At 37.7% G+C, this 25,275-nt stretch overlaps 1 protein-coding gene and 1 long non-coding RNA gene across 16 annotated transcripts in view; one reads left to right on the top strand and one right to left on the bottom strand.

Moving 5' to 3' along the window:
- The window catches only part of MACF1 (microtubule actin crosslinking factor 1), a 150,401-nt gene that overhangs the window by 107,693 nt on the left and 17,433 nt on the right, over positions 1-25,275 (bottom strand). The window lies entirely within an intron of this gene.
- The window catches only part of LOC140335334 (uncharacterized), a 45,239-nt gene that overhangs the window by 1,788 nt on the left and 18,176 nt on the right, over positions 1-25,275 (top strand). For 2 of the 3 annotated variants that reach the window (XR_011921680.1, XR_011921684.1), the window contains exon 2: positions 17,253-17,318. This is a non-coding gene — a long non-coding RNA (uncharacterized lncRNA). Of the gene's footprint in view, positions 1-4,616; positions 4,722-17,252; positions 17,319-25,275 lie in introns of all 3 variants that reach the window. The other variant, XR_011921683.1, reaches the window with a different exon arrangement.

Raw genomic sequence — 25,275 nt, forward strand, 5'->3', positions numbered from 1 at the left:
GTACAAAAAATTATATATACATTACATGACCAGAAGTGAAGGATTTAACCACTCTCATGAAGCAACAAAGATACGTTTCCTGTTAAGGTTTACAAACACTTTTTCACAAAACTGAGGTTTGCCCATGTGGGGTAATGCAACTGTTTTGCTTTCATGGCAGGTCCTGCAGCAGCAAACAAGTACCTTTGCATTTTCTGCCCAGCCACTGGGTGAAAAATGAGATATCTAACAGTACAAGTGTCAGGTGATTTTCCTGTACTATCACATGGAGGCAGAGAATGTTCTATGGAGCCTCTGACTGGTGTGACTTAGAATTTACTCAGAGTATTGCTCATGGGGCCATCCTGTAATCTAACTACCTTCCAGCCCTCTACCTTTTCTCTACCCTTTTATGTAAAGTACAAATGTTGGTGATAGGTATTCAGCCAATCACATGGCAGCAACTCAATCAGTTAGGTATGTAGACATTGTCAGGATGACCTACTGAAGTTTAAACTGAACATTACAATGTGGAAAAAAGATGATTTAAATGGGTCAGAATAAGTTGGTCAGACTGGTTCAAGCTGATAGAAGGCGACAGTAACTCAAATAATCACTCCTCTATGCAGAGGAGCATCTCTGAACACACACTTTAAACCTTAAAACAGATGGGCTACAGCTGCAGAACATACCAGGTGTCACTCCTGTAAGCTAAGAACTGGCACCTGAGGCTACAATTCAGACTAACCAAAAGTGGACAAAAATATACATAAAATACATTACTTGATCAGATGAGTCTTGATTTCTGCCACATTTGGATGGCAGGGTCAGAATTGGGCATCAACAACATGAAAGCAAGGATCCACACTCCCTCGTATCATCAGGCTAGTGGTGGCGGTGTAATGATCTGGCACATTTTGGGACTCCTAGTACCAACTAAGCATCATATAAATAGCACAGAGTAGTATTGCTGCTGACCACGTCCATCTTTTTAGGACCACCATGAATTCATTGTTAGATGGGTAATTGCAGCAGGATAATGTCCTATGTCACAAATTAGTCCATAGTTCAAGTAATCTTAAACTAGTTTCTTGAATATGGCAATGGGTTCATTACACTCTAAAAGACTCCAAATCTTCAAAATGTCACCAGATCTCAAATCCAAAAGACTACCTTTGGGAGGTGGTGAGATTCACATCACGGAAGTTCAGTGAACAAATTTGCAGCAACTTGTGTGATGTGATCATCTGGATATGGACTAAAATCTCTGCATGTTTCCAGCAACTTCCAAGCACCAATTTCGAAGCAAAAAGGAAGGCCTCTTGATCGGCCAGGCCGGGACCACATAACTCCTGTGCAGATGTGTGGGAGTTCATTGATTTTCAACAACCACAAGGGAAGCCTGGGTATGTTGGGTATCAATAGGAAAGCTTATTGCAGCAGGCAGATTGTCCTTTCCTGCCTGATTCCAAAGTTTTAAGGTGAAACTTCAGTTCCGCAGAGTAGCTAAATGCCCTACCATAGTTAGCCCTGGCAGAAACCATAGTTTACCTGAATGGCAAATGCTTACTCCCTGAATAAATAAGAGCAGTGGTAACCACTTGCCCCTAGGGCAGCTGACGGTGTAAACAGGAGCTTGTGACATATCAAAACCCCCAAAAATTAAAATTGCAAATCTTTAAAAAGTCCATAAATGTGGGACTACATTTGGACCCGCCAAACTGCATGAAGTGATTCAATGTTCTAGAGATCAGTAAAAACCCCAAATTATGAGAACAAATGGTTAATATTCAAATTGGAATACTTATTCAAGTGACAATTTTCATTTGAATTCTCTATTTTGGAAAGACTTCCTGTTGTGTCTACAGGACAAAGAGTTCAGGGAAATCTTCCAATAAGACACCGCTGGAAAAAAATGTCCTACTATGTTTAAAAATGTAAGAAGAAAACTTTGAATTATAATTTAAAACGCTAATCCTAGACAGACAGTCTCTCTTGTATATTGTAACACTTGTTCTCTTATTTATACATGTGTGAAAGGCATTCTTTTTGTGTGCACTAGTTCAGTTGTTGTATAAATATGAGTGTGACATCATTCCGAGCAGAGCTGGCTGTGATCATTGGTAGAGTACCAGAGCTCTCTGCTGGTAACAAAGCAGGAATGCAGTCTGTACAGTCATCTGTACCGCCACAGAGAGAAGTCTTACCTCTGCACTCTTCTGTCACCAGAATTCTAATATGTTAACCTCTATATGGTAACTGAATATTCACCTACAAATGTGTTTTCAACTTAAACCTTGCCTTTTTTATTATGGGGGTACGGGAACACTCAGATGAATTCCATATAATAATACACTTCCATATTAGCAGCCCCAGGAAAGTGTTACCAGGCAAGAATACATGATAACAAAGACTTGCTGGGGAAGAAAACAGACTGCATTAAGATATAAGCTGTGAAGGCAGCCACACTGACAGGTTTTGAACTTATAACTTCTTTATTACATTAAGGTAATTGTCTGACATTGGCAGACGTTTCTGGTAGTTTTTTTTATTTTGGCAGCAGACAGTACGCTACCCACAGACAAAGGATAGTCCTTGGCAGACTGATTATTCCTCAAACCTAAACACTCTCAGAAACAATAATGCTGAAATTATTCAAGTACAGGAAACCCACATGCGCAATGAGTATGATTATTCAATTTTTAAATGCGAAAACATATGTGAAAGAATATCTGTCTAAATGGAAAAAGCTGACAAATTCCTGCTTTACAAAATAACTTTTTGGAAATGCAAGTAAACTGGTCATGCATTGCAATCTGACCATACAAATCAATTTACAGATAATTATGCAGCGAGGGCCTACATAAACAATTCCTTCAATGCTCACGCTATAAGGCTGCAACATGTGAGTGGTCAGCATATATGTATTATGTATTCCACAGGAAACAGTATTCAGCAGTCAGAAGTAGGTAATGTGTAGCCCAGTGTGAAGACAGCTGTAGCCATTATACAGAGTGTAGTGGACAGCATACAAATTGCAACAGTCAGGATTTTACAATGCACTGCCATATGTTACGTACTCTTTACACTACATAATGTTGGCAATGCTAAGTAGCTGGACTGTATGTGACCTACTCCTGACCACTACACCTTGACAATTCTGTAACCCCTGCACTCTATATGATGATATTTCTGACCAAAGTGTTCATTGTTCCAACGGGTACTGCCTGTCAATTAGACCCAGACTATTTTAAGGTGAAGCTTTAATTGAAGGTAGTATAATACACTTTGTCAGATTTTGTCTTTTATATGCAGAAAAGCATGCAATAAAAGAGATTCAGTATTTAAAAATGACAGTGTTGGGGTTTATGTGTGTGTTTATAAGAACTCTCACTAACAGAACAAGAAAAAGGCATTTTTTTGGTTTTTATTTTTTCTTCCTCACTGTTCCCCTTAGAGTGCCCAGGTTTTCATTGGATCTTTTACAGTCCTAGTAATGCCCCTGGTACCCAATATTCAGACAACAGAAATAGCCATTTATACATGGGCAATAGTATACTCGTGTTGATTCTCATCTACTTATACATATATCCCTACATTTTAGTCACTTGCTACTTAAGATGGCTTTACATTTTACAACATGGCTGTAGAATCCACCTAGTGAAAAAAAAGATCTTTTAGGGCCTCCTTTACACAAATGTTTTCCCCAGCATTCAGACACCCATGTGTGAACTTTCCATTCATTCCAATATGTCAGTATAAACAGAGTTTAAGAGCATTGCACTTTTTGGCTGTAAATAAAACACATGATGGAGCATTTGGTCACTTATAAAACACCCATAAACACTCTTTTAAATGCTCACAAAGCCCTACTGAAGTGAATATATTGTAAGAAAACTGTTTATAAGCATTTGTAGGCATTTTCTCCTCTTCTATTGCTTCTCTGTATGGTTTAGTTATAAGAACTATCTGCCTGGGTATTTTAGGAGTTTAGCTGTGCTACATAAATAAACACTTTTTCAAGGTAAGGCTGCGTACACACGTGCAATATTTGTTGTTGGAAAGGATCTTTCAAAATTCTTTCCAACACCAAAAGATTGAAAGATGAATGAATGAGCACTGTGCATACCGCACCATTCTGCTCTATGGGGAGGGGAGGGAGAGAACAACGGGGCGGCACCCCACTGTGCTCTCTCTCCCCCCTTCACTTCTAAAACAATCGTTCATGGATCCGCCAGGACGGATTCATGAATGACAAGTGCTGTACACACGTCAGATTCTCGTCCGATATCAGCCCTGAAGTGATTATCAGAAGAGAATCATCTGACGTATGTCTAAGATCAATTGCAAATATATACTTTATAATATATAAACACAGACATACACTTAGTGATTGTGTGCTTCTTGGGCTTTATTAGTTCCTAATGTGAGGACTGTGACCTTAGATGTTCTCTAACTAACTGTTAAATCACCACAGAACTATATATTATTTTTAACACAATGCATAGGATAAGGCTGTTCCTACTCCAAACAAGGTGTTACAACTAAGAAAGTTCTGGTAATGCTAGTAACATTCAGCCAAATGTTTCTAAAAGACTTGCACCAATACTGAGAGGAGCTCTTTTCTTATCTCATAGGGACACCTTGAGTTGTTGGCTATAGAAAAGCACGTGACAGAGGACACGCAAGAGGCCAGACACAGTAATTTTATAAAACAGTCCATGCAGCCAGCTATGATATATGTGAGTAACAAGCTTTAACAAAAAGGCTACATACAGATATAAAGGACATGTAAATGTTAGGGCACAATTACCAAAAACCCAATGAGGAGGAATTCATTCAAATGTATTAAAAAGAGTAACAGGGCCATGAATGAGAAACAAAACAAACACTGACATAACAGTATAGGAAGTTAAAGTATACATTTTAGAAACCGGTCTATCCAAAGTAAGCCCGCAATAAATGAATGCTCAGAACAACAGGTGAAAAGAGAATGTCAAAACTATCAGCTGATAAACAGAAAAAGGCCATTTCAGACCCACACTGAGCTGCAGCATTTAAAATGGACTGAGCCCCCACACCTTCAGAGACTCTTATTAGTTTATTAAAGAAGATCTGTAATGCCGTAAATATGGGGGCTGCCACTGCTAATATCTCTTTCTGAATAGGAACTGAGCTGAAACAAGCATGCAGATGAGGAAAGTCAGAACATCAAATCTGCTTTTAGGGCAGTGACATAAAATACTGACGCCATAGGACTACAAACGCATTAATTGATCTTTAATTTTAAGACGTTGTCAGTAATGGCAGCTTCAATACCTTGTAGTAAAGGAATATGGAGGCTAACACTGCTGATCTCCCTTTCTGACAATGCTAGCAGGCTGTCATAACTCAACAATGGTTTCAATGATTTCTGAAGCCCTGTCAAGAAACAAATAGGTAGTGTTCTAACTTCACCAAATTTCTCAGATCAGTTAACAATTTTTGAAGTTTTGAAGACAAAGAAAGCCAGGTAATTAGCAGGATTGGAAAAAGAAAAACAGCAGCAGCCCCTTGTCATTACAGATTTTCTTTACTGGCCTGACCAACATGGGGGTCTGCGAAGTGAAAAGCAGAGGGACCAGGGTAAAGTTGCCTTATGGTTTTAGATATGCTGCTTATCCCTATTTACAGGCTTCTATTCAACCCATTTATAAGAAAAGCTGTAGGTCAGAGGACAGGCAACACAGTGTGCAGAATACTTTCAGGTATACTGCAGGGTGTTGGTCCAAAGAGGTTCTACTGACATAAATAGATTCTAAATTTCCATGTTGTTTGCTTACATCTCAAAAAGATGCAACATGCATGAATAACATCTGGAGTCAATTTCATATCAGAAAACAGTATGTTACCCATATCCCATGATATGATGATACCCATGTTTAAGAACACTAGACTCAAAAAGGAAAAAAAAAGGACAACATTTTTACTAAAGGACTGAACAGTGACCAAAACAGGAAAAGTTTGCAAAAAAACAATTACCAAGTAAGAGCAATAGAAAAAAGGTGGAGAAGCCAAAAAGAAAGTGCAAATACCAAAGGGTAAAAGAGAGCATATAAAACAGTAAAGAGAAATGGCATTAACAAATCCAAAGAGAGCACTAACAAGTACCAGTGACCATAAGAAAGGACTCCCACATTATTACTAAGGTAAAAGTGACCACAGACACAAGATCTAGGTGCTGGGGATACATTATTGCCTATAGAAGGATGGTGAAGACACACACATATGTACAGCGAGATAGAAAATATAAATACACAGCAGGAAACGTATGTGGTACACAGATGTCGTGCATACTGGAAATATCTGATACACAAACACAGAAGAAAAAAAAGAGTCCTCTCAGGCTGACAAATGTTACAACTTGATAGAGTCAGTGGTTGGCTTTGCTCAAATATTGTCCATTCACAAAGCTTTCATCCAGGAGAGAAAAGTAGAGACAGGGTTCAGAGTTATCTGAGCCTGTGCTGATATACGAGACAGCAATGCAGACCAGAGATCGGCGGGTACAATAGAGTGAAGACAGAAAGGCACATCATTGTGTCATAGGGAAGCTGATCGTGTGTACATTTACATTATAGAACAAAGCAAAACATATCAGGGTATTAGCAGGCTAATAATGTAAATTAAAGTTAAATTGCATAGAGGGGAAATTAGGCAGTTTTGTTGTTTTTATCATCTGTCCATATTTGTTCTTGTTTACAGATTGTCTAGGTGCCGATTTCTCCTTATGTCTTCCAAAAACAGATTACATACAGCCCATTTGATTACATGTATCTGTCAAATCTACCAAAATACCAATTATAAAATTGCCAGAAGACTAGCAGCTGCACATACTAAGCACATCTCATAGTAGCAATGAATAAAGTACCATGGGCACAGAAGACTTCATTCTAGCCATGCTGTTTATGTTACACTACAATGATACAGTTATGGAGTATGTAGTGTGCAACAATGAAAGCTTCTAATATATATTACAGATGCCATTCTTATTGTTCTTGATAAAATGTGTAGTGAAATAGTATGAGCTTTACATTTATGATAAAAGCACTATATTGGTTTTCAGGATGTGCAGATTTTGTATACATGTGAATATGTATCTGGTAAGACAAATACTATATTTTGTCAGTCATCTGTGGTCAAACACCTTTTCAAACAAACCTATTGAAACAATACACACAGAGGACTATGCAAATATATATTTTATACAAAAAAAAAACTAAACAAAAACACAGGCTACATGCAAAATACATATTCACAGATAGAATATAGCCATTGGTAAACCACAGCGCAGACTCACAATGAATATTGTACGAGAAGAATGAGAAGGAATGCATACATACCTTTAAGGTTATTTAGGCCTTGAAGAAATTTCCTGTAGTCGTAGATACTCATGATAACAGGTGAGATCTCTGCATTCAGTGAGCAGCCTAAACCTCTGTCACCCAGAGGTAAATGATCCCTGTATAGTCAGCAAGGCTCCAACCCCCACCTCTAAGCAAACATACGGCCACTGTAAACAGAGAGGTCATACAACACACACTCAAAGAATTCAGCTAACCTCAGGTATAAATCTGCCAACAATTGATTTAAACCTAACTATAGTACCAATAGCCGCCAGTTACAGTTAAGGACTAATCATGAGGTGCAAAAGGAAGTCATGGCTTTTACAATGCGAACTTTACTCTGGCAAGGCCACTCATTACATCCAGCCTTAGGGTTACCGCAGAGCAGGCACAGCTCGGAGGTTTTTACAGCAGAAGGCAATCCTGAACTACCAGACTTCTCCCCATAGGCACACCTGAACACAAAACCCTTGGTTGAAGCAGTGAGCATCCCAGCATAACAGTGTGAGGACCAAATGAATCTGAGGGAGGAAACGCTCAACACATGTTGTAGCTGAAGGCAAGGGGGGCAGCTAGATTGGGTTTCTTCACCTGCTCCCAGACAGCTGGCACATTCAGGAGGGAGATGTTACATGAATACCAGACTAAAGGATTACAGCACAGGCCTACATACAGAATGCCCCAAAAATTCAAGACATCACTCAAATACAGTAATACATACTAAAAAAGTGCTACAAAACCACCAGGTCCTCTAGTACTGATTTACAGACATTCCACATTTATAATTATAAGAATTTTCTAGCAAGTCAAACAGAAGAATGCAAAATGTTTAATAAGATATAGCAACCATACTTTTGTTCTAATTGCAGTATTCTATGGAAGGTACAATTGTTGGTGGTTGCTGAGGGTTAGTTACCACAACTTGAACACCTTTACCTTCTGCAATGATGTAGAGCGATTTCTAGTTTTTAGTTACACCAACCTGCTGTACTCCTTACAGGGATGGCGGGGGCACCTTTTTGTGCAGTGCTCAGTTATGTACACAAAATGTAATAGAAGGAATTAAACTACATACAAATGTGATCAGCCAATAGATGACAAATGTCTATAGACAATCTTTTATGGTTACTTTCTATGAGTATGAGATCAGACACATTGAACTTCTGAATGTCAACAGAGGGATCAGAGCTAAGAAAGTTCTGTGATAAGGAGAATGCTTTACCAGTGCTTGAAGTGATATGTAAACAGGTAAAGGAAGGGCAAAGTGCTACTATTGCACACACAACAGCCTGCAAGGTTATATACAGATTACAGCATTTACAATTTTGGAAATGTGGCACCTTCTCATCTCCCTTTCATTATCTTGGAATACCAGAGATGTAATATGGTAAAACATTACCTATGGTGAATTAAAAGAAACCTGGTCAAGGAATACAGCCCTGACATCTGCTAACCTGCACCTTCGGAAGATGTTGGTTCAGGCCAGGATAGGTGCAGATACAGGGATTTACAACTTTTTTATTTATTTGCCGTATGCTTGTTATGGATCTGTGAATCTACAACACTAAACCTAGACACAGCCATTCAACTAGCATTTTCCAAGTGCCATCAGTGGAGTCGCCCAAATTTTACTCTGATGAACCTAAAAGTGTATGTCAAGTAAAAGCCTTTTTTATTTTTGTTATGAAGTGCAGATGGTTAGAATGTATTTCATGTTTTTATTGCTACTAGATTGTAAGCTCTTCGGGGCAGGGTCCTCTCCTCCTGTATCACTGTCTGTATTAGTCTGTCATTTGCAATCCCTATTTAATGTACAGCGCTGCGTAATATGTTGGCGCTATATAAATCCTGTTTAACAATAATAATAATAATTGCTATCCAGGGCTCCCTTAGAGATTTTTTCTTTCATTTTCTATTATGCTAACAAAGGTTTTACCATAAGTAAGGTGGGAGGAAATGCTGTAACAGAGACTCGGACAGAAGGCTGTCAAGGGTTTTAGCCTTCCACTGCGACTCACCTATCGATGGTAGGGCCCGCCATCTTCCTTCTCTTCTTCCTCTCAGAGAAGATCTCTGGCCATATTATTTGGCTATGCTGTAATGATGTAATTCCCGGACAGGTATGTGGGAGTTCATTCATCCCTGGCACATGCAGAGAAAGCCAGGATTGTTCCATTTCCCAATCAAATAATTTTCCTTCTAAAAAATTGTGCCTTACCTGCCTAATCGCTCAGAGTTCCTAGCGACAAAGCTAAGGTGCACATGCGTAACATCAGCTTTGGTTGTCAGGGAAACCCAGCAATCTTGGCTTCTCTTGCAAGTGCTGGGGATGAATGAACTCCCATGTGTATTATCAGCAGGTCAGTATTGCAGAAAGGGACATACCATAGCATGCCTGATCGTGCATTTGTAAAAGTGGAACTTTAGTTCCATTTTAATAAAGAAAAACTTTATATTTTATATTTCTGTGTTACTGCTGGAGAGTTCTGCTCACTTCCTGAACAGTCAGCAGGACAGGAAGTAAGGGGAAATCTCTAAACTCTGAAAGTGAAATTCAAACCAGAGGTATACCTCCTTCCTCACACCAAACACAACTAAGACAAATATTTTTGTTTGACATGCATCTCCTGGGGGATGCCCTCTTATATCTTTATGACAAGAAGAGGGAAAAAAAAAAAAGAGTAACCGGATAGGATTTTTAACTTTTCACAACCCTTTCAAAACAAACATTTTTAGATTTATTTACAAAATTTAAAACTACATTTGGTTATCAGAACTAAAGTAAGTTGTTTCACTAATAAGGAAACCAAAACTGCTACCAGTGGTTAGGCTGGATGTTACACATTACCTCTCATGATTTGATTAGAAGGCCAGGCACTTTCAGGTAACTCCTAGAAGGGAAGTGCTGTTCCTACAAGAAATATGTTGTGTGGCCTCAATCCCACCCCATAATTTATCTGGGATAGTTCCTGTTGGTATGAAGGAGATAGTCATCTCCCAGAAACATTACTACCATGTACTATGGGCCAGATCACTCTTCTCTAATGATCTCCTTATATTATAAATATATGCTGAGCATTAGCTGATGCAATTCAGAAGTACGGATACTCCAAAAAGCGTTTTTAATAAATAAACTTTTTTTTTTTTTAAACACATTTTTCTGACCTTAACCTTAAACCCTAACTAAACCCCCCAAAAAATATATATTATATTCCAGTTTTCCCGACATCGTGGATGTTAATTTGGCACTTTTTGAAATGCAGTGCCCTTTTAATTGTTTGTTCGATAAATTAAAAAACAGGACAAACAATGTTATCTTTCTTGTGTAACCTACTGACCCCATCAACTCCCATGCAAGGCTTTGTTCCCATTGGCATTCAGCAAGCTTTAGGAAACATGGTATGCTTTAAGCACACAGAGGGAAACACAAACTGAAGCCAAACAACACTAAAACAACTATGAGACTGCCCTGCTCTGGAGCGGGTGTTTTATTTACTAAGATATTCACCAACATAAAAACACACCCAGTTTACAAAGAAAAACGTTTACAATGCAGTTGATCAAGGCAATAATAAAAAAAATGGATGCTGGGAACCAAACTCTAATTGTAAATTCTTTCTGACTAAACCACACAGGAAATGCCCTAAATACAGATAACACACATTCAGACAAACTGGACAGACATACTCATGCCTGAATGCTTTTAAAAGTTTTATAAATTCAAATACTTGTGAATATAAAAGAAACAGATGGTTTTGTAGTGCTTGTTTAAAAATTCCCAAAAGTATTTTTCATTTAGATACCTTCATTCCTTAAAGACACATTTTTCTTCGCTATCAATGTAGAACAAATATTAGTCCAAAAACATTTACATCTGCATGTGTGGTTTTATTTATAGAACAAATTACACTAATCCATCAACACCTAATCTATCCCAGAGCCTACATTTAGCTGCTTACTTAGAACACAACAGCCACAGCCCTCCTCGTTATTTAACCTTCTATGGGCAAAAATCTTCTTCAGCAATGGCTGTACCTGAGCAATGCACCCTCATAAGATTGCATAGGGCCACACTTTAAGACACTCATTGTACAGCCTGATTTTTTTCTATAGGAGCACAGTGTGTAGGCACGACCAGTACAAAAGAAGCCTTCAACCCCAATAATATAAACAACAGAAGAGGTCAGAGGTGTACTGTGGTCCCCTGATGCCAGATGGATGAACAAACACTGTGCTTTCCTATGAGGGAGAGCAATGCTCGCTCATTCCCCAACTCTCCACAGAACAGAACGATGCAGTGTGTGCAGCACTGATTTGTTCATCTGTCAATTACAAAAATAATTTCCAGAAATCAGTCATCTGACATCTACTCAAGGCTTAATATAATATAAAATAGCTACATATACCTGGTCAGCTATATATTGCCCAAACTGTGTTTACAAGTGACAGATTAGCCTCTCACCTTGTGACTTCCTATAAAGTTACAATGTACAGTCTGACTGGTCTCTCCTGCCTGTAACAGATGCTTTTTGATAGTACAATTTGGCCTTTTCTTGAACAGTTTTATGGCTGTTAAATATTATAAAATGTTAGGAATGTGTTGCAGAACTTGCTGAACGATCCATTTTAAACTGTGCTCCAGGGTGCAATGTGAACGTGCAGGCCTGGCAGAAAAATGCAACTTTTTCATAGGATTTACATGTCAGGTAGAGTAGAGGCGCCACGGATTTCATGTTGCCATTACCTCCCAGGTTTAGTGACAAGTTAGGAAAACTGAAAGTGGGTTCTACATTACCAAAATAAGTGTAATTGCACTAAATGTCACCTTTCTTCCAACATATACTGCCCTATTGGGGAATTGAAGTGGCCCAATGTCCACAACATGAATGATATGAATATATGACAATTTCTAAATAACTTCTCAGTATGCAGTAGAGGTGTTTTTGAACTGCAAAAAAACAAAAAAACTGCTTTATAACTTTAAACATAACTAAATGCTTTATTATAAATAGGGGATTTACATGCTTTTTTTCCTTATGTCCTCTCTGTCATGCCTGCAAAAACAGGAAAAATGCCTGCTTAAACAAAAACTGCATCTAGAATTGTCAAAGTTCATCACACAAGCTCAGTGTTTTTCTATGTATAGGAGATCTTGTCAGGCTGCCAGAGTTTTACTGAAAACAAAAATAATGTGTTTGTAAGCTGCTAAAATCATTTAAAATAAGTCTTCATAAAGTATTTGTGGTCATCTTTTGATGAAGAACTTCAAAATTAAAACAGCTAGATAGGTCAGGGGTGGCTTGTTTTAAAGCTATTTTACTGTTTTAAGGGGTATATAGATACATTACTGTGTACAGCCCATTACTGTTGTATGAGGCGTTTTAGGATGAACACAGTTGTTATACATCATCTAATAACAGGTCAATTCTGTGAAATATTTAAAATCATAAATGATGTACTTGCAATCAAAGCTCAGAATAATTCCACCTAAAAAAGATATGCTCATACATTGTCACAGCACATTGTTCAGGCAACAAAAGTACAATTGTTGAAGTACTCTTTTAACCTTGTAGGCTTCCTATTCAGTTCTCAAATGCAAAAAAAAAAAAAAAAAAAGTTTGTCTACATTGAAAATTTTTAGCAATTTATTTTTATTACAGTACTGCTAAATAAACTATTGAAGGATTTACCCAGAATACATTAGGTTCAGAAAAAGTAACCTTTTCTAAGGCATTTATTACTAAGTTCCAGGTGCAAAGTTGTTGGTTTTTTATTATCTCGGACAGTAATCAGAACACATTCCCAAAATATCAACTCCTGGTTTTGGCGAGACGAAGCAAAATGAGTCACTACAGCAAAAACAGACTGAAACAAATGCATGTCTTCTAAACAATGTCATTAAATGACCTCATTTACAGATTTTTATAGATGTACAAAAAATAGTTGATGAATAAAATGATTACACTAATGTCTACCGCTAAAATAACTACAAAGAATTGTAAACACATAAAATACTTGTTACAAGGACACATTTATTTAATCAAAGAACTCTTGGCATGCAGGTACCTAGTACTTTATAAATGCAATTAGTATATCTAAACCATAAATGCAAAATACAATGTGGGATAACAAACCTTTCATTACCTATGCAGGGAGTATTCAACTGATTCTAAAATCGAACCTGACAATCCTACGAGTAAAGATCCTTGCCAATTCTTAAATGTTACATGTTGAAGTTCATACCTGAAATTCATACCTGGTCAACCAGCTCCAGAACTGTGCACCCTACTATAGAACTAGCACTCTGTAAGGTATGGAAGGAGGCACACCAGGTTGGATGTCACCAAGTATTAAGCTATGTGCATGCCATATAACTGGCATCTGAGATAACTGTTCAGGACTGTCTCAAGTGAATATCTAGTGTGTGTATGGTGGTCTCCCAATGTCAGGGACGACCACAGTAATTTCTCATGGTGAGGACATGGCGGGTTGCCTCCCTCTCATTCTCCTCTCTATAGAAGCGTACAGTGCTGTGTACACTCCATACATTAGTTCTATTGTCATTGAAAACCACCATAACGGACTGCGTCCAGAAGAAGTTTGACATTTGTAGCAGTGTGAAAATCAGAATTGAATATGGGTTATCGAACTCCTATAAAACTAAGGTATTAGATGGCACGTATAGACAGATCAAAGTGTCCACATTTTTTCATGCTGAATCTTTTAAAACTTCTACTGCTGTCTTTGCTTTAATGTTAGAGAAAGGGAAAAGACTTCTATATGGTGATAAAAATTCCTTTAAATTTTGTCACTGTAGATAGCAAATCTTGTTTCAGAGAGTATAACCAGGTAAAAAGCTGACTATCGAGAAAACTCTGCAGCTGAGCTGAAATCACCGCGATCAGTCGTTTATTGTAATCAAACTTCTTTAAAATTAACCTCAGCCAAAACCTTTTAAAATACAACACAGGGTCACAAAAACCTTGTGGAGGAGCACAAAAGCCTGTTCTGATGGATGTAATCTATGTAAACAATAACATGTAAAATGCCAAGGAAGTAAGTATTCAATTAAAATGCTTTACATGGCAAACATTGTAAAATCTGCATTTTTATTTATTATGTAAGATTTTCTGTATACGAAAGTGAGAAGGTGGGTATGTCTGGGAATCCTGCAGTTTCCCAAGTATGGGATCTCATATCAAAAGGGGGGCATAGCATAATTTACAATCTTTTATATGCCAATGGCAGGAAACATAGATGTCTTTTATTAATATTTAGAGCACGGGAACAAGAAAGGATAGTAAAAATACAGCCAGAAGGTTTGATGACTACCGATTTAAATGTTTATTAACAAGTAGGTGTTAAGAAATCCATATGATTCCAGCCGTCAGTACAAAAAGGTTGGAGGACTGATATAAAAAACAAATAAATGATATAGATTTCCAGGGTGAAACATTTTTAATATATAATAGGCTGTCCAATTGTCCAAGTAGGAACTTTTTAATTTGCACAAAGAGAAAGGAGATAATTTTTGCAGTATGATAAAATTATTTTCTTTTGAATTCCTTGCATTCTGTTCAGCAAAAAAGAAAAGAAAACTTTATTATTTTAGACTATATAAGGACACAAAAGAGCACTAGAGCGAAAGTGAAACCACTCTCAATCTACAAAACCATTTATATCAAAAACCTATACTGGAGACTAAATATAAGATTCGTGCTTAGCATTGTGTTCATTTCCTAATTTATGGAATGCAGTTATTTAAAGAATTGCAAATTACAAAGGGTTAACTCAAATTGGGCAGACACCAGAAATTCCAGTATAGGGAGAGACAGAACAGCTGGGAATCCAATAACCAGTTGCTGAGGGGCCCATAACCAGCTGTTATACCAGTAAAACCAGTCGCCCAACAGCTCATACCAACATGACCAGTCCCTCACAGATACTTCAAAGTCCAACCAAAGCCCCTTAATTTTTATCAAAGCGTGGAAGTCTCCACTCCCAGACATCATAGTTAGGTTCATTACACAAGTGCCTTTATACCTGTCTCTGGTGTGCATTTTACTACTTTATCCTATGTTAAAGGATTAGTGATGCTTAGACACGGAAGCATTTATTAAGTGCTTTTATTTGTAATCAAACCTTTCAAGAAGCTAAGTGGAAGGCTTAAACCTTTATTAAACCTTTATTTTATACATAATACATGGCTCACTTTAAAGTTATACAATATTGTAATCATTATTTATAAAGCACCAACATATTAAACAGTATAATAAATAGGAGATGCACATGACAAACCTGTGTATTTAATAGCAACAAACAATGAGGAAAAGAGGATATTACCCGATGGGGCTTTACAACCTAAGGCTGCATAAAGATTTTAAAATTCTGTCCCTGGAAACAATCTTTCATGATTGTTTCCAGAGACAGCAGAACAAATGGGCACTATATAGACAGTGCTGTTGTCCTGCTCAGGTGACAATTATACACCATAAACATATTTTAGGTGTTGAGAACAGAATACAATAGAAAGTGGAATAAAAAGTTTACTGAAATATTTGTATCAAAATATGATAACTATGATTTTCAACATATTTTATAGTGTTTGATGTTGAGCACAAACCAATATACCATATTTGAACAGAAATTGAAAAACTCAAATATTGGCACAAAAGTATAAAAAGTGCTTTTTAAAACATTTACCTGAGACAAGTAAAAAGTTAAATGACTTAGAACATTATCTCAGAAATCTTATCAACAAAAATATTAAAAAGTTGACCTTTTTGCAAAAAAACTTTGCCATGTGAAAGGCAAGCTGAACAAATGTGGACATGAAGTATATTACATCTACTTTACAAGATGAACAGTATTTTTTAAATTCATGCATCCAAACTAGGATAAGTACAGTGGTTGTCAATCTATGAGGTATAGATATCTTTAACTATGGCCAAAAGACCCCCAAACAGTTGCAAGTAATTGTAAGTATATATAAAACACTTAAAGGTTTCAAAAATGCAGATACCCTCAGGGAAAAAGACACTGTGGACATGCTACAGGTATGCAGAAAACAACAAGAGACTTGAGAACATATAAGGCTGGAAGTGATTAATGTTTTTACCCTTCTACAAATCAAAGCCCCTAGAGCTTCCTCTCAGAACTCCATTGGCCACCACTCTTTCTATAAAAATTCTAGTCACAAGATTAGGACTACTTTTATTTTATATTTTTTGTAGTTGTTCTACTTGATTTCTCAAAGAAGAAACTTATACACTACTGGAAATTATAGTCACACACTATCCTTTATAAAATAGTAAAACAAAAATACCCACTGATTGCTGATAACCAGAAAAAAAACCTTATAATTACAATGCAATTAGCTTTAATGGCTACCGGCACTTTGAGGTCACCAAGCTGGCCACATTTAATAGGATGGTTATTGTTAACGGATGTTAGCAAACCATCTGACCCTAAAAAAAAAAAAAAAAAAAAAAAAAGCTTTATTACCCCTACAAAAGTATTCTTATACTAATCAAAAGTTGAATGTACTACGGCCAGTGACACCAGTTACTGAATGACAGGCACCTATTACCAGCAGTGGTTTTGGTCTAACATGTATGTTTCTAACACTGATACACTGACACACATTAAACTACATGATACAGAACTGATTTTTCCAGTGCGGTATATAACCAGGAAACAAATTCTTATCCACATATGACAGCGTGATATCTGAACTTCCTGAAAGTGGATACACACTAGGTTTGCTTTTCTTAGATGATGACCCTATTTATTAGATCCCATACTGGACCCATACAATTATATTTGGTTTATATTCCTGTATTCATCAACACCAAGTAACAAGTAACAAGTCTTTTCCTTGTCTTGCAGCATTGGGTTCTGGATTTAAATCCCACCTGGGATATGGAGTTTGTATGTTGCACAGGATGTTTCAAGGTCAGTAAACATCTGACTAAATGAACCCTAGTCCAAATTTCCTGCTCTGCTACTCTCAATATAGGTTTCCTTTGGAAGATACCCAATTAGAGATTTTAATGTTAGTGGATGTATAGCAAAGTCATAAGATATGGACAAGCTCCTTTAAATGATCGTAAAACATATATACAGTTGTCAAGTACAGCCTATGTACCACCAAAAACTCTTCATGCCAGCTCTCTCACCATGCATACATTTTCCAACAGAAATAAACCTAAATGAACAAATAGCTTTGCAGTGATAAAAAACTGAACACATGTCATCTTGCACTGGCTGAAAGATGACTGTGTATGTAGTCAGCAGTACATTTGTTCTCAATCCGTAATACCACTGCTGCATCATAAAGCTGCACAACTGGCATTCACAACAACTAGCAGCGACTAGTACATACCAATCCATGCACACCTGTTTTTTGGCAAAACCCATAAAAGGCTCTACAGATCCTTATTCTCCAGTAAAGGAAAGTGAAAGAAGGCTTCACCATGTGCAATCTGCTTCTGTTTTTTGGACAATAAACAGGGTACATTATTAAACGCTTCATTTAGCAATCAACATCTGAAAAGTTTGGCTGCCTAAGTTGGAGGGGGGGGGGAAGTTATTTTATAAACTGTTTATACAGCTTCAACATATTGCACAGTGCTGTACAAAAAAAGGGGGTTGTAAATGAGACAGATTGGGCCTGATTTATTAAAGTTCTCCAAGGCTGGAGAGGATACATTTTTATCAGTGAAGCTGGGTGATCCAGCAAACCGGGAATGGATCTGGTCAGGGATTTAAAACATTTGCTAGCAAATAGTAAATTACTTGGAAGAAATTCATTCCAGGTTTGCTGGATCACCCAACTTTACTGATGAAAGTGTATCCTCTCCAGCCTTGGAGAGATTTAAAATATCAGGGCCAATAAAACAATGAGCTTACAATCTAAGAAGTGGGGAAAGTGGCTCACAATAGTTGTGATGGATTCCCTTTGAAACTTAACTGTGCATCAATAGTTTTGTGGCTGATATAATTCCAAACAAATTTTAAGGCGCATATATATATATATATATATATATATAAATATTTAAAAAGATGAAGAGGTCATACATTTTAAAAACTAATAAGTAATGTCCCATAGTGCCTGTCACACCAGAAATCAGACTGGGAGTGGAAGGATCAGGATCTTTTTATCCCACCATAATACCATTTTGTAAAGAAGGAAGGGAGGGAGGAGTTGTTGAGGCATGCAAACTGGAGGAGAAGAACGGGGAGGACATGATAAATGTGATGACAAGTGACACAGGAAGATGTGTAGCTACAGGATCTGAACAGAAGTATCACACACTCAAAGGGGTATTTCCAGCAAGAGTGACTGTGCAAAAACAAAAATATTCAGTCAAGCTAAGCAGTTTCGCAGATGAATTTCTAAATGTGTTTGGCCAGAGTTTTAATTTGAACCAGTAATAAAATAAATATTGTTCTTGACAACAGAGCCAGTCAGCAAATGTGAATATTGTCAGCAACAGTGAACTATGCAACTTCTAGCACCCTCAAGGAAAATAATATGGATAAGGGTTGAAATTCATGGCTGGATGATTAGTAAAGACAAGAGGAATGTCACAAATCTTTTAACATAGCTGACAAAATATAGCCTATAGTCAGCCATCACATATAAAGTGCAATACTTAGCTGCGGGCCAAACTTGTCCCAAGGTTCACTTGTTTATTAATGGCTTCTCAGACAGCTGACTTGTTTGCTAACGATTTTGATTTGACAGTGAGCCAGATCTAGTATAATCCCATAATGGCATAAACAGTGACTTCCTTTCCTGTACACAGTAGTTTCCTCACATAGGTTCTATTTTCTGATTAGCAGGAAGTGACCATTCCCTATAACATGTCCAGGATTCTGCTTAGTCTCACACAACAATAACGCCACCTACCTCATAACAAGCCTAAGAAACCAATGACGTCTTAAACTAAAAGATAACCTGACCCCCACACCAAGAGGGAGGGTGCAGCATGCTTGACATGTAATGTGCATTTCAGATCTCCCTAAGTAAGCATCCTTCAAATGGTAGAACTAACAACTAATAATTTACCATTTCCCTTGTGTACTGTAATGGACATTAGGATGACAGTCTGTTAATGACATACAGAGAACTATCAGGAAAATAGCAACACAAAATAAGTATATCTATATTGCTTTCAGTTAAAGGCTTTTCCCAGTTCACACCTAAATGATCATGCTGATTAAGGTCTTCACTGTTAACCCACCATGAAATGTATAGTTCTTATGAATCAATCTTTTGGGAAAAACCTGTATTACCACTGTGATGCTGAACCATTAAAACAGTATAACGTAGACAGTCTGTTCTTCAGCTTTTAACCTGTATTTGAAACTACCTTAAAATGCGGGTATATATCTATTGCAGTAATTCTAATGGTAATGCTTACTAATGGTAATTCCATTTAAAAACACATATATCCTATATACACGCTAATAACTGGTAATTGAAGAAGGAAAGTATCTTCTGCAGTATTTGTAGAGAATATGGCTTTAAATGAGTAGTAAAAGAATAACTAATATAAAACATTAAGATTTATTCTGAAAGATTATTCCAGCCACAACTGAACATTAAACAAACTCTTCACACTGATATTTACCACATAAACATGCATATCAAGCAGAATCCAATTCTTTCCTATGCGACTGTTTTATTTTATGTGCTGCAGTTTTAAAAGCCCATTCTGGTAGAATGGTGAATGAAAAACATTTACCACTTAAAGTTAGCTCATCATGTAAAGCAACAAGCTGACATAGCTGGTACGTTTGATAAGGACCAAGTTCCAGGCATGTCACCCTTACACCTACTCCACAATTTAGTAAGTCAATGACTTGGAACAAGTATAGAGGTCAGAAATTCCAACTTCACTGAATGAATGTTTGTTCCTTCTGTAGCTACCATATTTCTATCCAGACAGACTCCCATTCAGCATCTGGGTGAAGCACTGAACCACTCACAGATACTTTTATATCTAAGGGACTTGTGTGGCTAAATGTCTGCTAATTGAGTACCAATGTCTGCTTATTGCTGCAGCTATTTTGAGGCACTGCCAAACTAATCAAAAATATACAATGAGGTGAATTTAGCAGAAGGATTTAGTCTCTAACAGCAGTACAGGGAGTAGGGAGGGAAAATCTCACCATCACACCCCCATCCAAGGTGAAGAGAGAAATACCAATTCTGAATGGACAGGGCATTTTAATCTACACAAGATTTCTCTCTCTTTGTATAAAGTTATTATGTTAGAAGAATAATACTTCTAGAACAGAGAAGTCAAGACAACAGAACACTGACAAAACTGCAGACTTACATTGTACTTCAGTGGCTAATTGCCAAGGGACATGGCAAGCAGTCACAGTATCTCTGCCATATCTAGCATTACCATAGCTCCACAAAAGTATTTGATGCTGTATATGGAACCGTTAGGGGAGAGTTAATGTAGCTGTAGAGGGGAAAATCTGCTTATGTCAGATTAGGCCTATATCATTTTTTTTCCAATGCCCCTAGCTATGCATCAAACTAATAACTGATTGTGTTCCCTAGTAACATCAAGTCCCAGCCGCCATACACCTCAGGCATACAAGGCTTGGCGATTCTGCATTCCAGTTTAATCAGTCTCTCAGTCATCATCCAAAGAAAAGCAATCGAGTCTCCACCACATATTATAGGGCTTTGACAGATTAGAAAGATGTAGGAAGGAAATGTTGGGACACACCTGGTTTACCCTCTCAGCGTCTGTCCTGGGGGGACACACCTTTACTTCTCTGCCACACCTTCCAAGTCAGACACCATTTAAGCTTAAGGAGACCAGGCTGTCAACTCCTTTTGTATGCTAAGATATATCACTGCAAGTCAAAAGTTGCTTATCTGCATTGCTTCTCAAATACCATGAGGGGAAAATATAGTACCGTTTGAATACAAATTAGTAAAAAGCAAACTACTGAAATTCCATAGAAAAACACCGGCCTCATTCCCTACCTGTTTCTCTTGTACAGGTATACTGAGCACAACGGCTCCTTTCCTGGCCCTGCAACGCACACAATGACTGACAATGCTGTCACATCCTTGCCAAACCCTACAGCTGTTGTCACATCTGTAAATTGGGCCAATATAACACACCCTTCACTGTGCCACATCTTTGTTACACCTTGACACAAAATCATTGCTTAGACCTGGCAGTACACTGACCAACATAGCCACAATGTCAATGTAAGATAAAATACATGCACTGAAGACACAATTAATTTACATTCTGGGAGATGGCAAACTCATGGGTTCACATGACATTTATAAACATAATACAGCTTTTTATTCTATTGTTTTATCCATTCACTTTAAGAGAACCTGTCAGAACAGACAATAGGCGCAGTCATTCATCTCTTGTTTATGAAGGTGTATATGTATGTATAGAATTCATCAGCAGATTAAAAAACAGAAACAAAAGATAACTTTTTCTTCTCATATTTTTGTTCTCCCAATGAAAGTTATAATAGGAAAAAATGAAGCATGAAAGCGGAGTGACTTGACTGGAAAAAAAAACAGCAAACCCTGGCCTCAGCACTGCCTTGAAAAAAATCGGGCAGAGAATAATTCAGTGGGAGGGAAAAAAATTGAAAAACATCAGCAATTTTTTCATATATATCTTATAAATATCTGAGTGCAGAGAACCAAGAAGCCAGGCATAATATGTCATTTATTAGTGATTAGCGCTCTTCATTCCCATCATGAGACTACAAAATGATTAGCCTCTATTTTTGGAGATGGATGTAATTAGAAAACTTGGCATGGCTGACAACACTAAATCTGAAAACGCTTAGTGTTGTCAGCGTACAAGAGAACTAAGAAGCGGAGTGCTTATTCAGCACATTAAGAGAATATTCTGTACTTGCAGGGTCTTTAAAGGGATGAAACCTGGGGAATTGTGTACATATTGTAGAGATACACTACAATTTTTTTTCTGCCTTGATATATTCTTTAAGGGCCTATTTAGATCTATGTGGTACAATACGCGTGTTAACGTGCATTACATTAAGGAAACTCCATGAACCTGAATGGGCTGAGCACACACCCTAACAGTTTGGAATTCTTGGCTTATTACATGCATTATTAAACCTAAACTCCAGTCTGAGTCTTGCTCTGTTCTATAAATTATGTTCCTCTTATAATGAACTTGCTTATGCTAATTTCACTACACACAGTCAGCTTCTTTCTGAACATTAGAAGCTGCATCAAGTCAGACAGATCCATCCTTTTTCTCACTTGATAGACATACAGAATTATTTAGCTATTGTCTCCCCAGCAGGATTGTCACCATTTAATCATAGAGGCTTAGCATTACTTGTGAGCATCAGCACTGATTTCCAATTTTCAGGAAGCTTTGTACAGCACCCTGTTGGTGATCTCATCAGGTGTGATCTGTGTGCATTGCATAGAGAAGCCCAAAGACCTAATGATGAGGTCTCTGGTGGCCAACAGGTTGTTTTGGAAACAGAAATGTATTATTCAACTTTAACATTAGTATATTTATAAAGGGGGAAAGAGGGAACAAGGGATGGGATTTTAAATGTCAATGGGCCGTACTTTTTAAGATTAACTTGATGTTTTTATGACTAATGAACAAGTACTGCCCCACCCACTAATATCTAAACTCCATATGTAAAAAAAAGTGTAAACTCCAAGAACAACATCCCTGTCTATGAGACACTTAGCACTACCCTTCCCACAGGTTGACAAGGGTGGATATGCTGCTCCTCCATAGTTACAGTAGAAGAGTGATTGTAGTAATTCCAAGACAAGATGTTTGTTACTGGCAGAATCACTAGGTAATAGTTAAGGAAAAAAGATAATGCAGTCACCACATCTAAGCAGTGTCCTCCCCAGCCCTTTTTAGCTGGGCACACCCCCCGGCACTTTTCAGTAACCATTCGGCTGTTTTTGGGTAGTTACTGAAGAGGGGGTTGCCACCCACCTACAATTTCTTACCACCCGGCTTAAAAGAAAAATTGTCTGCTCGATAATACTATTTTGTTTTACCTTACCTACGATAAAGATTTTCTGACGGTAACATAACACATCAGGTTAATTATGCTGCATCCTCTTCATGTATTTAATCATCTTCAATTGGTCCAGATGATTAAGCACATATATAAACCAAATTAGAGGATATTTCCCTTTGTTAAACCTCTGAGATTAATTTCACAATCGCCTTGCATAGTAGAATGGTATACACTTCAAGATCTTTTAATCTCAGATTAAAAAATCATCCAAGCAGCTCAGACCTATGCAGACTGACACATTCACATGAAAGGCTCTGGGAAAATCATGTACTATTCTCCTTTTATGATCACCATCATATTAAGTTATACTAGACAGGTCTTCTAGTGTGTCTGATACATGACTATGGCAGCAATTATGGCTCAGTACAGAAAAATTCAAGCACCAGTAGGGAACAGATTTACTAATACAACATGGAATTCTATTTAAAGAATCCTCATATGTTACTTTGTATTAGTTACTTTATAAATGACTGAGCAGATTCCATGTTATTGAAGGATTCTCCAATCCCAGTCATTGGATATACAGCTCACACACATCTGTCATGATGCATTCTCCAATGCAGGGTGCTGAGACTGACCCCATACAACCTCATCCTATTCTTCTCAGACGGATCACATGTCATTGTCATGTTTACATTTAGGGAACTATAGTATTTGTTGCTTCACTGAGGTTTTAGGATTTCTTCTTCTTGTATCATTTGTTACTATGGAGAAACCTGACCTGTAGGGCATGTTTGGACTAAGCGTATTTTACCACTCTTGGGTACCTACTGCCAAACCCCAGGCAGCCAGGAGCAGGAGCAGGCAGTAACTGCTAGACTTTTTTAGGCATTTGCAAGCTAGTGCAGTTTTTTACTTGGAAACTGCAACCAATCAACACTTTTATTAGTGGTGAAAAGCTGTTCTACTTCCAACTTAGGAGGCAACAAACCACCCCTGGGCTAGTAGTGTATGAAAAAAGCGCACAACAATTATTCTCCTTCTACCCTTATGCAGCCTAAACACTGTTGCTATGGATAGCTGAGGTCAGTGCTCTCAGGAACAAGGTCATGTGGTCAGTGCCCAGGCATTGGTCATGTGATCTGTGCTGGAGAGTTTTTGGAAGTGACATTCAGACAGCTCTGGCTCATCGGTGACTCGGCTTTACCAATGAGCCTCCCTTTAAGAATAAGATCACATGGCCAAAAACTAAATCTTGGGAGGGAAACCAAAACTGGTTATACAGCAAGTACACTGTCATGGCACTTTTATATAAATCTGCTAAGTAAAAAGCCTTCGCCATCATGCAAGCTTAGGTCTACCACTTGTTGCTGCCAAAGTATCTCTAAACTTTCAGGTTTAGAAAACCTTTCACTCTCGCACAAGTCAACATGTTAGTTTTATTAATACATAAATACATAAAAGCTAACAGCAATGGGGAAAATACAGAAAAGTAGCCTGCATTATCCACATTTCTGACATGAGGCCAAAAGCTGCAACCATTCAGCTGTTACAGTCATGACTACACATTACAAATATTATTATCATGATTCATCACCAATTCTTCCTCTGTGCTGAACTCATTTCTACAGATCATCACACACCGACCAGAAGACCAAACATGGGGACTTTTATTGTGCATTCTACACAATGATGGTTCCTGTTACACCCTGGGACTACCTTGTATTCTAGTCGCTGCTACACCCAGGTTATATATTCGCACGTTACAGCCCAATCCATAACTATGTTACACCCAATAGTCTCCCTGTTACACCCACACTACACATTCACTGTCAGTGAATCTAGGTAGACACTGTGCCACCTATATGATATACAC

The sequence above is a fragment of the Pyxicephalus adspersus genome, chromosome 1 (genome assembly GCF_032062135.1).
Source record: "Pyxicephalus adspersus chromosome 1, UCB_Pads_2.0, whole genome shotgun sequence".
Lineage (NCBI taxonomy): Eukaryota > Metazoa > Chordata > Amphibia > Anura > Pyxicephalidae > Pyxicephalus > Pyxicephalus adspersus.